Raw genomic sequence first — 14,391 nt, 5'->3', positions numbered from 1 at the left:
TGGAAATTAAGAAGTAAAAGGAAGAGAGAGAAGGCAGCCTGAAGGCTTTCTATGCTACTTATTTGAACACAGAAATGATTGAGTACATTGGCTTAAGGCATATCCAGATTGCAAAAGCATATGTATGTGTGGTCTGAAGATCCTTTGGTTTGAAAGTCCATTGAATGAATTTCATTCAAAAAACTCATCAGTAAAATCTCATTTCTTACTGTATTTTCACAAACCTTCCAAAATACAAGGAATTCTCCTGAAAATGTTCACAAAAATGTTTTAAATCCCATGTGCACAAAATATATTCAGAGAAAGCTTCTTTTGTTCTTCAAATATGTCTAAATTATGAAAGAAAAAAAGCAGGTTTTGTAAGATTTTTTTTGTAAGGGGAAGATTGTAAATGGTTGTGAAACAGTCCATTCACAGAGCCCTAGTTTTCCTTTGAAGAATTCCTTTCTGTAAAAAACTGGAGATTCCTGTGGTGCTATGGGCAGAGGGGATTCTCTTTTAGTGTGGACAGAAAGTAGGATACAGTGCCACAGAGATTTATTGACTGTTTTTCTGGATATGAAGGTCTCTCTTGCCTCCCATAGACTCCTTCCTCTAGCCAGTCAAATGTCAGGAAAAAAATGGCACGTGTAGTAGAAATGCTGTCACAGCTTGAAACCGTGATTGAGCACCTGGTACGAAGGCAGGACCAACCCAGGGCAGCTCAGGTGCAAGCTATGCACCTGATCAGTGGATTCAAGACCCACCCCTTCCCAGACCTCATTTAAGAGTTGGCAGTGGAGGTGAGAATGTTGTGCTGGAAATCCCTGTCTACCTGAGTCCTTCCAAGGGTAAGTACATTTTTCTTCCTTCATTTTTGTCTACAGCTGCTGTATTTGAGCTTGTTTTAATTTGTTGTGGCCTAGGACTTTTCTACCCTCACTATTATTGCTGTACTTTCCATCATGTGATGCTGTAACAATGTGGAAGAAGGAACTGGAACTGGAGTAGTAGCGTCTGGATCCTTAAACAAAAGCGGAGGCCATACAGTTTTCTTCAAAAGCGCAAAATATAAGGCAAAAACTTCAGTCATTTCTCCTCAGTATGCTCTGTGTTAAGGAGTTCTGGAGGAATACTGTCTAACCGTGGTTTTCTGGCTCATTGGGTGTAAAGTTTGTTTCCCAGAGGAAAGCTGCTAGAACAGAAGACCTTATTTTGCTATGGAGCCACAGAAGCTGCAACCTTTGCACAATCTTTATCCAGCTGATTATTCATACAGATACATGCCCATCTCTGGAATATTACTAAAGGAAGAATGAAAGTACACCCAAGTAAATCCCATCTCAATGAAGTACTGAAGTGTTAATGTTCAGTCAGTTGAGGCTTTAGAGTAAAATTGATGAGGTGATCAGTGTTCCGCAAGTTACAACTGAAAGGCTATAGTGAAAAATACGACTTTAAATTAAAAAAAAAAAAATACAATCCTTTGTATAAAAACAAGTATCAGACAGCGGCCTTACTTTTGAGCTGTGTGAGATGGAAAAAAAAATATCTGTAGGTAATCTCCATGTTTGCCTTACTGTAATTCATCAAGGAGTGCAGTGTGTTGCTTTCCCATTCTAGAAAGCAGTCCCTTGCAGGTATCTTGTACTGGAAGGGCTCTCACTGCTGCAAAGGGAGTGTAAGCTGTGCTGAGATGTGATAAGCTTTCTGTGATGGACATTTTCCATACAGCGTGTACAGGGAGCTTAGATTATTACATTCTCATTTTTATAGGATACTTGACACCATTTCTGCATTAACTGATGTGTTGATGTATGCACATACTTGGAAGTTCTCCTGAGCTGTCAGATTTAAGAAAAATGGAAAGTTCATCAGTAGTCCAAAAATGCTTTTTGCGAGCCATTGTTGTTTACATTGGACTACTCACTCCAGGGGTTATTTTGGAATGTGCTTTGCACTGGGATTTGAGGTTTTTCAATAGGGAAACTCCAGTTAATATTTATGTTCAAAACATTCTTTTTTAGTTTAAAAAAAAAAAAAAAAAAAAAAAAAGCCAGAACCATTTGTGTATTTATCCAATATGCATTTTGTTGTTGTGCGTTCAGTTCTTTATCCTGCTGTGCTGTATCTCTTTGTTTAAGACTTGAGTTTAAGATATGTGGTATGGGTCACTGAGAGATTTTATTTGTCCTCTTTTTCCCCACCTCACTCCTCTCCAAAAAAAAAAAAAAAAAAAAAAAAAAAAAAAAAAAAAAAAAAAAAAAAGGAAATTGCCTTGATAAAGGGCCCAGTCTTAAGTAAATGGCAGAGTAATATAAATATAATTAATATATTTATATTTAATTATAATTAATTATAATTAATTAATATAATATATATATATATATAGCATGATGTATATACTATTATTATTTATAATACGTATCTGTATTATATATAGACCCAGCTATGCATGGTTGCTGTGGGGTTCCATGTTGTATCCATGTTGTCCAGGGCTATTTTGGAACAGAAGACTTTGGAAGACAGTAAAAGAAAGGACTAAAACTTTCTCAGGAAAAAATATTTTAAATAGCATAGAAAGTATTTAACATCCCACTTCTTCACCAGAAGAGGTCTCTTTAAAGCGCAAACAGGAATGATGATTATATGTTGGTTAGGTGTAGTAAGGGAGTCAGTAGTCTGAGATTTGATGCAGAGTTATGATTTTGCTTAGCTGCAGTTAAAAAATGATAATATCTTAGCTATTGTACAGTTTCTGATTTCCTGTGAAATAATTTTAAGCATGAATAGCTTTCATATGCCAATAACAAAAGGCTGTTAGGTCTAATATATATGATTTAATATATCTATTGTATGTAGAAGCACAAGTACAGATTTCTAGCAATCAAAGTGATGCAAAAAATCATTTCTACATAATTGCAAAAAAACAGATTACTTTAAACTGGATGCTTCAAACCTCTACGTAAGAGACTGAAACTTAGAAAATGCAAAAGTTGACTCATTACACTGTAGCTTCGCTCAATACTTCTCATGGTGCAAAGGAATGAATTGCCTAACAAATAAGAAGGAACACAATATCTCTGTTGCAGCCTAAGTTTAAGACGCATGCAGTGCTCATGTTTGCTGTATACAAATCTTCTCTGCTTCACCATCATTTATAGTTGAGTCAACTAAATAAAACTTACTAAAATGTTGAACTAGTTTGTTCTCACCCGTACTATAGAGAATAAGAGAGTAAGAATTAGTCTGAAATATTGTTTCTTTCTGTGTTCTTCTTCACTAGGAGACAGAAAATATCTTGGTTGGATCAGAGGGTCAGGGTCAGAGTATGCTTTTATTTCAGCGTGACCCATTTAAACTTGGGGGAAGGATATTGCTTTCAAATAGATTTTTAACACAGACCACAGAGAGGCTATTCTGCAGTTTAAATTAACAAGGACATGCCTTCCAAATTGTATTCTGAACGGGATCTGGCTTCGGTAGGGAAGAGAGGTTTGTTACTCCCACAGCAAGGACTTATGAAACATTTTAATAAACAGTAAGGCTTTCTCTGAAAAGAGCGCCTTGACAACCAGTATGCAGTACTCAAATATATGCATAATACATTCAGACTGAACAGCCATTGTATTCTAAGAAACCATGGCAGACTAGTGGATGAAGTCCTTATTTTCACAGTTTTATATATATTTTTATATATATATATATTTATATATATATTTATATTTATATATATATATATTTTTTCCCCCACAGCATTTATTGGAGTGGCTTTTCCCATAGTATTTTCCACAGGGGGTTTTAGGTAGTCCCAGTCATGTTTTCTCCTGCCTTCTAGACAAACGGGGCATTTTTCACCTGTTAACTAACAAGGGATCTTGTGTGGGGGGAAAATGTCATCTCATTATACCTTGCAGAGAAAGATTTTTCTAAGTCAGAAAGATTACATTAATTGGTCTCAAAATCTTATCTACCACAGTTTCCACTTGTTCAGGTTACCAAAGCATATCACTTGGAAAACATTTGAATATAAAAACTATAGCTTCTCGAAAATCTCTACAAAAACATAGCTTTTGATATGAGAGAGTCAGGTTAGACGATCATAAATAAGTCTTACCAGACCTCTGCCCCATTCTAGGCTTTGAATACCCAGAATCTGACAACTGATGAGACACATCAGGCTCAAAAAAAGCTGGAAAGCAATATCAGACCTTCTGGATACAACATGGACTTGACGTTGAACTAGTTTACTTTTTCAAGTCCCAGGATGAAATGAACTGTGTCAGAAGATGTTGCTCTCTGTATTGGTGCGCTCCTTAAAGTACGAAATTTGTTTTGTTTGCTTGCATGGAGGCTTAACAATGTAGACACTCTTTTGGAGTATGGTTCCAGATTTCATGACTCACTGATGGTGACATTTTCATTTTGTTTTCCAAACTGTCTCATTGTTTACTTCCAAAATTTCCATTGACTTCAGAGGAAGTAGGATGGCGCCAATGAAGTTCTTGCAGCTTAAGAAATCTGTCCAAATTTGTCACTAGCTTGAATAATTTGGTTTAAGTCCTTTTATATGCGGGCTAATTGCTGTAGTAATTAATACAGCCATTTGTATTTTCCAGAATTCTTTCTCTTTTGCTCACATTATAATTATACGTATTATCTTACATCAGTGATCAAATTAAAATGCTTTCTTCTTAACCCTTTAATTAATAACCCCCAATAATGAGCTGTAAAGCACTGTCCAGAGTAAAAACTAAAGAAAATTATGCAAAGACCACTTGTAAGAGCATGTTATCTTTTTTTATTGCTGGATTTCAGATAATGCCCCAGGGGCTTCATTTGGGTGGTCAAGTAACTCTGTACGATGAGTAATAAACAAATAATTCTACACCCAATTCTGTTTTACTCCCACTGAGCTGAGATACCTTATGCAAGTAGTTCCACTTCAGTATTCAGGCATGCAGTTAATCCTAGCTATTTATACGGCTTGTTACCACACCCTCAAGCAAAGGATACAGTAGAAAAGTAGAAATCTGACCGATAAAATGTTTTTCTTTTTTAAGGCAAAAAAAAAAAAAAGACTATATTTGTGACTCAGACATCAACATGGTTACACTTTTCAATTGAAAACTAAAATCCACATAGAACTTTAATGATTTTTACTTTCTAGATTTTTAAGGAGCATTCATAAAATTCAAATACCTGCTTTTTGAATTGTACATTTTATAATAAATGGATTACCACTGATGCTTTTGTATTTTACTTAGTTGTGTACTAGTTTTACCAAAGGCTTTTTTTCTGTTATGACTCATTCACTGAATATTAAGTGTTGTTCACGGAATCACAGAATTGTAGGGGTTGGAAGGGACCTCCAGAGATCATCGTGTCCAACCCCCCTGCCAAAGCAGGTTCCCTACACCAGGTCGCACAGGTAGGCATCCAGGCAGGTCTTGAACATCTCCAGAGAAGGAGACTCCACCACCTCCCTGGGCAGCCTGTTCCAGTGCTCCGTCACCTCACTGTAAAGAAGTTCTTGCACATGTTTGTGCGGAACTTCCTATGCTGCAGTTTCCAGCCGTTTCCCCTTGTCCTGTCTCCACTCACCACTGAAAAGAGTCCGGCCTCGCCATTCTGCCCCCCACACCTTAGATATTTATAGACCTGGATCAGGTCCCCTCTCAGTCTTCTTTTCTCAAGGCTGAACAGACCCAGTTCACTCAGTCTTTCTTCATAATAGAGATGCTTCAGGCCCTTCACCATCTTTGTGGCCCTGCTCTATATTGTCTTTCAGCAGTACATGTTTAGTAATATTAATGAGTTCAGCTTGATTTTTTTTTATTTTTTTCCCCTTGGGAAAAATACCTAATTGAGACCTGCTTGTTTTACTTCTGCTGCGACTGAAAATCTTAAGACCCACAGGATATTCAGAACTGTGGGATGCAGTTATGTTGTAGGAACTGAGTATCTTAAAATCCTGTCAGATTTTGCAATTTCATATGTCAGCAATTCTCTTTTATTATATTTTTAATTATTATTTTTAGTTACTTTTCCTTCTAGCCACCCACTCCAAAAGACTTCAGTGGAAAATCTAGAAAGATTTACTCTATTAGTGTTTTAACTGAAAACAGAGTTTGGCAGCTAATCTCCTCCCAAATATCTAAACATCAGCAACTACTCTGCTTCCCCTCTGGAGCAAAATGTATGCTGTACTCTAGACAACAAAACACAGAATGTGAAATATGTATGCATATATTTTGGTGTGTGCATACTCTGGCAAGGCTTCTTAGAAAGTACAACTGCAGCTCAAGTTCAATGAAAAACTGAATACTATACTGAATACTATACTATCTGCTTTTTTTTAGGGGTCAGATTTTCGCCACCACCCCCCCTCCCCTTGTAAAGGCTAATTCATCAGAACTACAAATAAGACTTGATTGGTACTAATCAAATATGGAGGAGGCTCCAAACTGAGTCGACTGGGTCAAAATTTCTGAAGGGAATACGCTGCTACTTCCATCATAACCTGACTGGACTATATCTGCAGGCAGAAAATATGATAAACTTCACTTCCCATGAATATTTAGGAATCATAAAAAGTACTGTATGTGTAGATAATTTCTGAACATTTCATAAGGTACTCATGTGTACATGACTACCCTGCCAGTACACGCTGATAAGCAGCAGTCTCAAAGGGTCCTGCTACAAATTGCCTTTTATTGGGAATACTTTTTTCAGCTTTCAGTTTAGCTAAACCAAGAATTAAGAAAAAAGATCTGTGGCTGCTCAACCACTTTAAAAATTGAATTTAGAAGATCTTTTGCAGCTGTGGCTAGCACTGTTTTGGCTCTACATTGTGACTGAGTGCTACCATCTTGTCACAGTTCTTCAGCATAAGCAACTGTTCTCCTTACTTTAAGATTCAGCTGTCCAATATTTAAATGTAGCTATATAAAAGAAAGACTGTGTTGTTGTGCCTTAAGAAAAATTCCCTCAGGAATAAATTTCTCATTGCTCCTTTATGTTCCAGGGTAGCAGAAACATAATGAAAAAATGTATTTGAAAAACATCATTGTTCACACTTCCAAAAAAGAAGTAAATTAATGGTTCTCCACTTTCTGGGTGGGCACTGTTTCCACAGCAGGATTTCCAGTAAGGTCCTTCTTTGTCATCCAAGAAACTGTCTAAATGGACCGAGGAAGATGACAGCTACTAACCTGTAAGATATATTTGTTGGTTTTAGATGTACCCAGCTGCCTGTTAAGATACTGTCTTGAAGCTTTTGTAGCTTAGCTTACCCAGTGCTAGTTCTATCTAATTTTTTTGAAAGTTCAAGGCATAGGCTGTGTGTTGACAGGAAGATTGGGGTTTTTTTTTTCTTTTTTTTTTTTCTTTTTTTTTTCCAAGTGTGAACTGTGGTTGAGTAAAGGAGACTTTTTTTTTTTTTCCGTTTCTCTGTTTCCTTGATGAATTTACTGAGAATAGCAAAATTTCAGTATCTTCTCTCCCCTTCTCCCCCCCAAATCTTAAGTCACTTAAACGGTTGCAACTCAGATTCTTGTTGTCAAAGTTCATTAATTCAAATTAGTGTAATAAATTGTACATTTTTGGTTTGGCCCAAGGCAGCTTTTGAAGTCTTTTTTGCCTATGGATTCCTCAGATGCTAACTATTTTGGTATTTCACTGTAAAGTAGTCTATGAACAGAATGGCAGTGAGAAGGGCTTGACAAGAAACAGAAGTATGTAACACAAAACACCAAAGTACTCACATTTCCGTTCACCTCTGCTAATAATTTCTCTTTGTTTTTTTTTTTTTTTTTCCTATGCCCCAGAAAGTAGAACTTTTATAGCAGGCACCCAAAGCCTGTTATGAGCCTCTCTGTAAGGGCAGCTGTTGCTTCATTTAGTACAGAGAACAGAAATACTTCCTTTTTTCCCCAGATATAGCCATAAATCTAAACAGAATGCATCAACTCCAGTTCACTGTGCCACAAGGCCAATTGTTTCATTTTCTTGGTTTCTTTGAAGTCATCTGAGCAGAGGAGGGAAGTGATTTGGGACATAGCTGTGCCCTGTGATGGAACTTTTTTTTTTTTTTTTTTTTTTTAAGAGTTCTGAAAACATCCTCAGAGTGTGCAGACCAGTCACATCGCTATTCTGTTTACTTTAGAGAGCATTCATTCTTTTGAAGAAGCTACTAATGTCTTGAGTGATCTATTCTGAACATAATTTATTTTTTCTTTTAAAGAAAAAGGTGCAAGGCATGAAATGATTTGTTGACCATAGCTACATCACTGTACAGTGATGCTGTCAGCTTCACTAGCAGTATTTATGATGATAATGTGCTATGAAAGATAGGCAACTGTACTTTAAGGTCTACATGCAAAAACATAAGGCTTTGCTATACTTAAAGAATGACATGAAAACCAACCACAAATGTGCAGTTAAAGGTAAGGGACTGTAGTATTTCTAACTCCTGGAGATTCAGTGGAGCATCTCACACTAGAAGAGATGCATAGACCCTGAACAACTAGAAGTCCATAAAGAGGCACCTAGCTAGATGATTGCTACCTCATAATATCCTTCTTCAACAAGCAGTAAGAGGGCAAGATGCAGCATGTGACTAAGGACAACTATACTGTACTCCATGTCCTGGCAATCACACAACTCATTTAACTGCTAACAGTTTTTAGCACATTATCCTCATATAGGCAAATCTGGATAGAAAGATGATGGGAAACATTTTTTTCAGTGACTCAGGTTATCTGTATGCTTAATGAGGGGGAAAGTTCTGCCTTCTTTCACATAAATAAATAACCACCATGTGCCTAAAATTCTGTGAAAATTATAAATATTTTATGTGAAAATGTTTCAAGGCAGATGGTTTATCTAAAAATAAATGCTATTTCATTTCAGTGAGAAGTAAAAACATATCTGAAGACATTAAAATGGAAAAGAAAAATACTTGGGGAATCTGCTTCAATTAGAATGGCGTTAAGGAGTTCATTACTCTATCTCAATTTAAGTAGACATGATGTCACACTAGCAGACTGGTTTTAATTTGTTCCAAATACTCAGTTGGGATGATTTATATCTCAATATTTCTGTCAAAGACACTTAGAGTTGACTATCTTTCCTGAAAATCATAAGAGGCTTTTGTTGACTGAATTGGGGTGAAGAATATCTACCTGCATGTTTAATTAAAATATAATGAGCTGTTTAAATTGGTTACTCTTAAGCTTCTCCAACACAGACCTGATTCTAGCTCTATCGTTTTATAAAGAAGGCCTTTTAACTTCTTTTTATTCTGACTTTGCATTTTCTATTCACTGTTCAGTTCTGGAAGAAATTTACAGGGTGGAACTTACAGGATGGACAAAATACCTTGTTGACTCTGCAGGTGTAAGTACTCTGCTGCAGTTTTCTATCTCTTCAGACATAGTAGTGCAACTCTTTACCAGAAGGCCTTTTTAAATATTTCTTTTTTTTTATTATTATTATTCTGATTTTATTTTTATTTTTTGGTAACTCTTACTGAGCGGCCACACATGCTGTTGTTCTAGTGCAATGGGAATGAAGTTTCTCAACAGACTAAACCAATCTAAACCAGCTTTGCCATGATCTTCCCTTCCTTTCTCTGGCGTTCTCCATTCCTCTTATGCTGGCATTGATGATTTCCAGTGACTTGGAGCTGGTTCCAAGGACTTAACAGAAATCTATTAGGGCTCTCTGTAGTTTCAGTGCTAGCACAAGAGAGGGGGTGGAGGACCCAAAGCAAAATATTAAATTGTGATTATGTCTGTGCTCAGATTGGCTTAATTGGTCATGGAATTGAAACTTGAGGGTATGGCAAACACTAACATGGGGGACACAAACTGCCAGGGCAGAAAAGAAAACTGGAAACTTCTGAACTGGCTTTTACAGCAATGCCAGCATCCTGAATAATTTCATCCACAGGGTTAAGATCAGCACAGATGGAGCCCAGAATCACTCATAACATGGTCTGTCACAGTTTGGTCCCCTCCATGTCCCCATGCTGTCTGCTGCAGTACAAGAAGCAGAGGACCAGCAGATTTTCCACAGGTAAGAGACTGTCCTCTGAAGGAAATCTCTATGGATCATGCTCAGATAGGGAAAGAATCTTAAGAACTTCCATAAGTAGCATAGTTTTTGAAGACACTGCCTGTTGTATCACTTCAATGCTTGAGCTGCTGTCTTCCACTTTTTTCATCCTCAGTGTATTAATAAGTATTAAGTGCTAGCCCTGTTAGTTGAATTCTTTCTTCAGGTGATTTTTGTCTGGGATAGTTTTTGTGCTTTTTGCAAGCAAAGCTGCACAATAGTGAACATTCTGGATGCATGTTCATCCAGTAAAGGCTACTTGTGCTCATGTAGAAAAAATACACTCAAGCCTACGAGGATAATATCATGTCTGATGTATGGAGAAGGGCTGTGGAGTCCCTTGGCAGGCATAGCATTGCTAGAAAGAGTTTTTTAAACTCTCTTTTAAGGAGTAAGTTTAAAAGCAAGCATTGCTACATTCTCAGTATTTATGCTTTAAGGAGGATAATAATTTCAGAATAAATTCAATCACTGTTTGAAGTTGGAAGGGTTTCTTGGAAACGTCTTAGACAACTCATTAGGGACAAAATTAACAGTGGCATGGAGGATTCAATTACGTTACATACAAATTAATCTACAAGAACAAGGAAGAAAAAAATGTCAAAATGATGTCACTTTTGTAAGTTGATTGCTTTGGCATACATATTTCTCTGTGTTACTCCATAATAGCTGCCATAAATTTAATGTAAGTTTCAATATTTTTAATTCAGTGTATTTGGCCTGACTGGGAAGACAAAGATCAGTGGGAAATATTAAGTATGCTTACTCAGAAATAAAGTCTAAAATATCACTGTGCCCTCTGGATGTTAAAATAAGAAGGAAAAATGAGTTAAATTCTGGCTATGACCAAATGTGGATGACAATAGTTAACGTGGGATTCCCATCTCAGTAGAAATTTACTTCAGCATCAGCGACATTCAACAATCGAAGGAAATAGTGGAAATCAATAGCAGGATTTCCTTTGACAATTCACTTTTATTCTTTCTTCCCTTAAGTCCCTTTTTTCTTGCCTAGTAAAAATTGTATACATCAGTGGCAGCTGGAGGGAATGCAACTTCAGGTCTGAAAATACCTCAGTCCATCAACAAGGAGGTGTGGCAGCTGGTTGCTGCTGTCATACAGGAAGGAAACTGCAGCCTTCACTTTGAGCCATGAGAAGCAAGTCAAGAAGGGGACACTCATGCTTACATCATGAACACAATGGGGCCAAGATCCAGAGGAAAATTGTGAGTAAAAGATACCATCACACAAAGTTGCTTAGTCACTTGTTTCCAGCAGAAACCACTGTATATGTAGGTATGTTCACAACAAGAAAATGAGATGCTGCCTGTACCTGCTCTAGCAGGAGTATCTCTTTAGAAATTAAAATTCCCTCTTGAAGATCCAGCTTCTCCACTCCTTATTCATAGTGTTGTGAGCACCCTGGAAGCTGAACTAGATCTCATTTCTGGGTTTTAAATTTAACCAGTTCGACCAACACTGTCTTGTCATTTTGGAATGAAAAATCTGCAAAAGGAAATAATGGGAGATTCATTTCAGAAGGGAATTCCTGATATCATTTTTGTTTATAAGACTAATGCTCCTACAGTAGCTCGTTCTCCTCTGCTTCACTGGAGAATAAGTCATGAGATGAAGATCCCAAGGACAGGAGGAATGGAGATATGCTGCACTTGGGTAGGAATTACGATGGACCTTTGTAGGTTGGATCCTGTTACTTGCTTTGGGCTCACATCAGAGAGATCAGCCTTCCAATCAGGCACTGTGTGATCATAGCTAGGATACTGCTGGGGATGCCTAAGCTGCTACAGTGTGACAGAAGCTCTCCATTGTGATCAAAACCATCTCTGCAAGAGAGTACATGGCTTAACCACATAATATACCTCCAAATAAAGTCTTTTGCTATCCATTAGCTTTACATGGTTTTTGAAGTTGCTTATGAACAAAAGGTAGGAAAGAAAAAAAAATTAAGACAAGAATATCATGTTCAGAGCTGTAGAAAATTAATACCTGTTTTCTGTTTCATTTGTTTTTCAGAGATCTACAGTATCCCATTGATGAGCTATGTGTGCAGCTAGCAGGAGTGTTGCACAAGGCAGCTGAAGGATACTGAATCAACAATTAATTGGCTGCCTGGCTTCTCTTGAGCTAGCAGCAGGGTCTAAAGAAAAACACTTGGAAGAGCTCAGAAACATTATTGTGAAGGACAGTATCGTGTGCAGTAGTCCTCTTACCCAGACAAAAACAGCAACAAACCCAAACCTTTGGAAATGCAAGTCATTTTTCTTTAGAAGACTGCAGGAGAAGCAGTGCTTTTTAGAGGAAATGTGAGAAAGGAAGCTGGTAAAATTCATACTATGGCCCATTCTCGTGACACATCATACAAGAAACACAAAGTTGAACATCTTGCACAACAACCATGCTATCTTTCATTACATCCTGTACAAAATATAGTTAAATGTACTCGCTAAAAAAAGTAGTTAAACAGTTTTATTATGAAAATGTTATTAGTGCTTTGACTTGTATGTAGATAGGGAAAGGAAGTTGTGACTTCTGGATGGAATACCTACCTCGACTCACAGAATAATTGGGGTTGGAAGAGACCTCTGGAAATCCTCCTGGCCAGCCTCCTCCCAGTGCATGTTCCCTAGAGTAGGTTGCCCAGGAAAATATTTTGGGTCTTGAATATCTGCAGCGGAGACTCCACAAACTCTCCAGGCAACTTACTCCAGTAATCTGTCACCCTCAGAGTAAAAGAGTTTTTTCTCATGGTCATGGTTTGTTATTTGTGTTTCAGTTTGTGCCCATTGCCCCTTGATCTCCTGTGGGCCACCACTGAAAAGAATCTGTGGCTCCAGCCTTGCAGTTATTTGCAGGTATTGATGATAAGATTCCCCTCAGTCTTCTCTTGTCCAGGCTGAATAACCCCAGGGCTCTCCATCTTTCCTCATACAGGAGCTGCTGCAGGATTAAGTCAATCCTCTGGACCCTAGAAGTTCCCCATCCCCATCTTTTTTGAACTGTGTAACCCAAAACAGAAAATAATAATTGAGATGTGGCCTCATCAGGGCAGATCAGATGGGGAGAATAACATCCCTTGACCTGATGGCCACTCTCTTCTTAACTCACCCCAGCATACCATGGGCCTTCTTGGCCACGCACCTCATTGTAATATGTTGTTCACCAAAACACCTACATCCTTCTCTACAGTGCTCCTTTCCAATAGCTCAGCCCCTAACATATATGCAGTTATTTCCTCCAGATATCAGATTCTTCACTTGCCTTTCTTGAACTTGCCCAACTTTCCAGCCTGTTTATGTCTCCCTGAATGGCAGCACAGCCTTCTCGTGTCAGTCACTCCTCCCAGTTTCATATGATCAGCAAACTTGCTGAGGTCACAGATGATGATGCTAAACAAGACCAGATTCAACACTGACCACTGGTGAGCACCTTTAGGCCTCCAATTGGACTCCTTGCTGTTGATCTCAGTCTTCCATGCTCTGTCAGCCAGCCAGTTCTCAATCCACCTCAGCCAGTTTTCAGTCCACCATACAATGATGTTCAGACTTATTTCACAATGCTTGGAATGCTTATATACTTAATTAAGAGTATGTTGATCTAGAATAATTATAAGAATTTCATCAACTTCTTCATTTCCTGACTGAAAATTAAGGTTTGGGTGTTGCGATTTTTTTTGTTTTGTTTTCTAATTCGTTTCATTTTTGTGATTTTTTTTTCCCCCTCAAATAAAATAAGGTAAGATAGACATCAAGCTACCATCATATAGATAGTATTAGCTACTATCATTATGACTTCATTTGATGCACATAAAGATACAGACTGAAGTTCATCATGCATTACACCTGGGAAGAATATTCAGAGGACCAATTTGAATTCAGTATAAAAAAACATTAATATTATTGGTGCTGAGATTTTTTTGTGATCCACTACCAGAAAAAGGACTGAGACCAGGTCTTTTATTTCTTCCTTTCTAACTCACCACGCCAATACCATGCCACTTGACTGCAGCTGGTATTTAGTAGTTTTCAACCAGCATCCCCTTCGCTATAGTAAAACTCTTTATTTTAAGAAGAATTATTTACTGGGATTTTTCCCTGTCTCTCCAGAATTACATGTTCATGAGGCAAACCTTATCCAATGACCATTTTCATTCAACAAAATAAGAAATCTTTGTCTGTAATGCTGCAGCTCTTGCTTTTGATTATTTCCCTAATGGCTTCTGAAAAAAAAAAAAAAGAAAAAAAAAAAGTCAGATCAAGTAACAAAACCTATTTT

General features: G+C 37.5%; 1 long non-coding RNA gene across 2 annotated transcripts; it reads left to right on the top strand.

Annotated features, from left to right (window-relative positions):
* Positions 1–805: 805 nt before the first annotated feature.
* Positions 806–12,564, top strand: LOC122189664. 2 transcript variants are annotated; one of them, XR_006181916.1, is made up of 6 exons: positions 806–830; positions 7,121–7,195; positions 9,314–9,378; positions 9,934–10,059; positions 11,113–11,324; positions 12,133–12,564. It is a non-coding gene; the product is annotated as an uncharacterized LOC122189664 (long non-coding RNA). The 2 variants fall into 2 exon arrangements; XR_006181915.1 differs by lacking the exon at positions 12,133–12,564 and having other exon boundaries at positions 11,113–11,389.
* The last annotated feature ends 1,827 nt before the right edge of the window (positions 12,565–14,391 follow it).

The sequence above is a fragment of the Lagopus leucura genome, unplaced genomic scaffold (genome assembly GCF_019238085.1).
Source record: "Lagopus leucura isolate 7727_CA_CO unplaced genomic scaffold, USGS_WTPT01 Super-Scaffold_100157, whole genome shotgun sequence".
Classification (NCBI taxonomy): Eukaryota; Metazoa; Chordata; class Aves; order Galliformes; family Phasianidae; genus Lagopus; species Lagopus leucura.
Note: the sequence above shows the minus strand (reverse complement) of the source record. Positions and strands in the feature narration are given on the sequence as shown.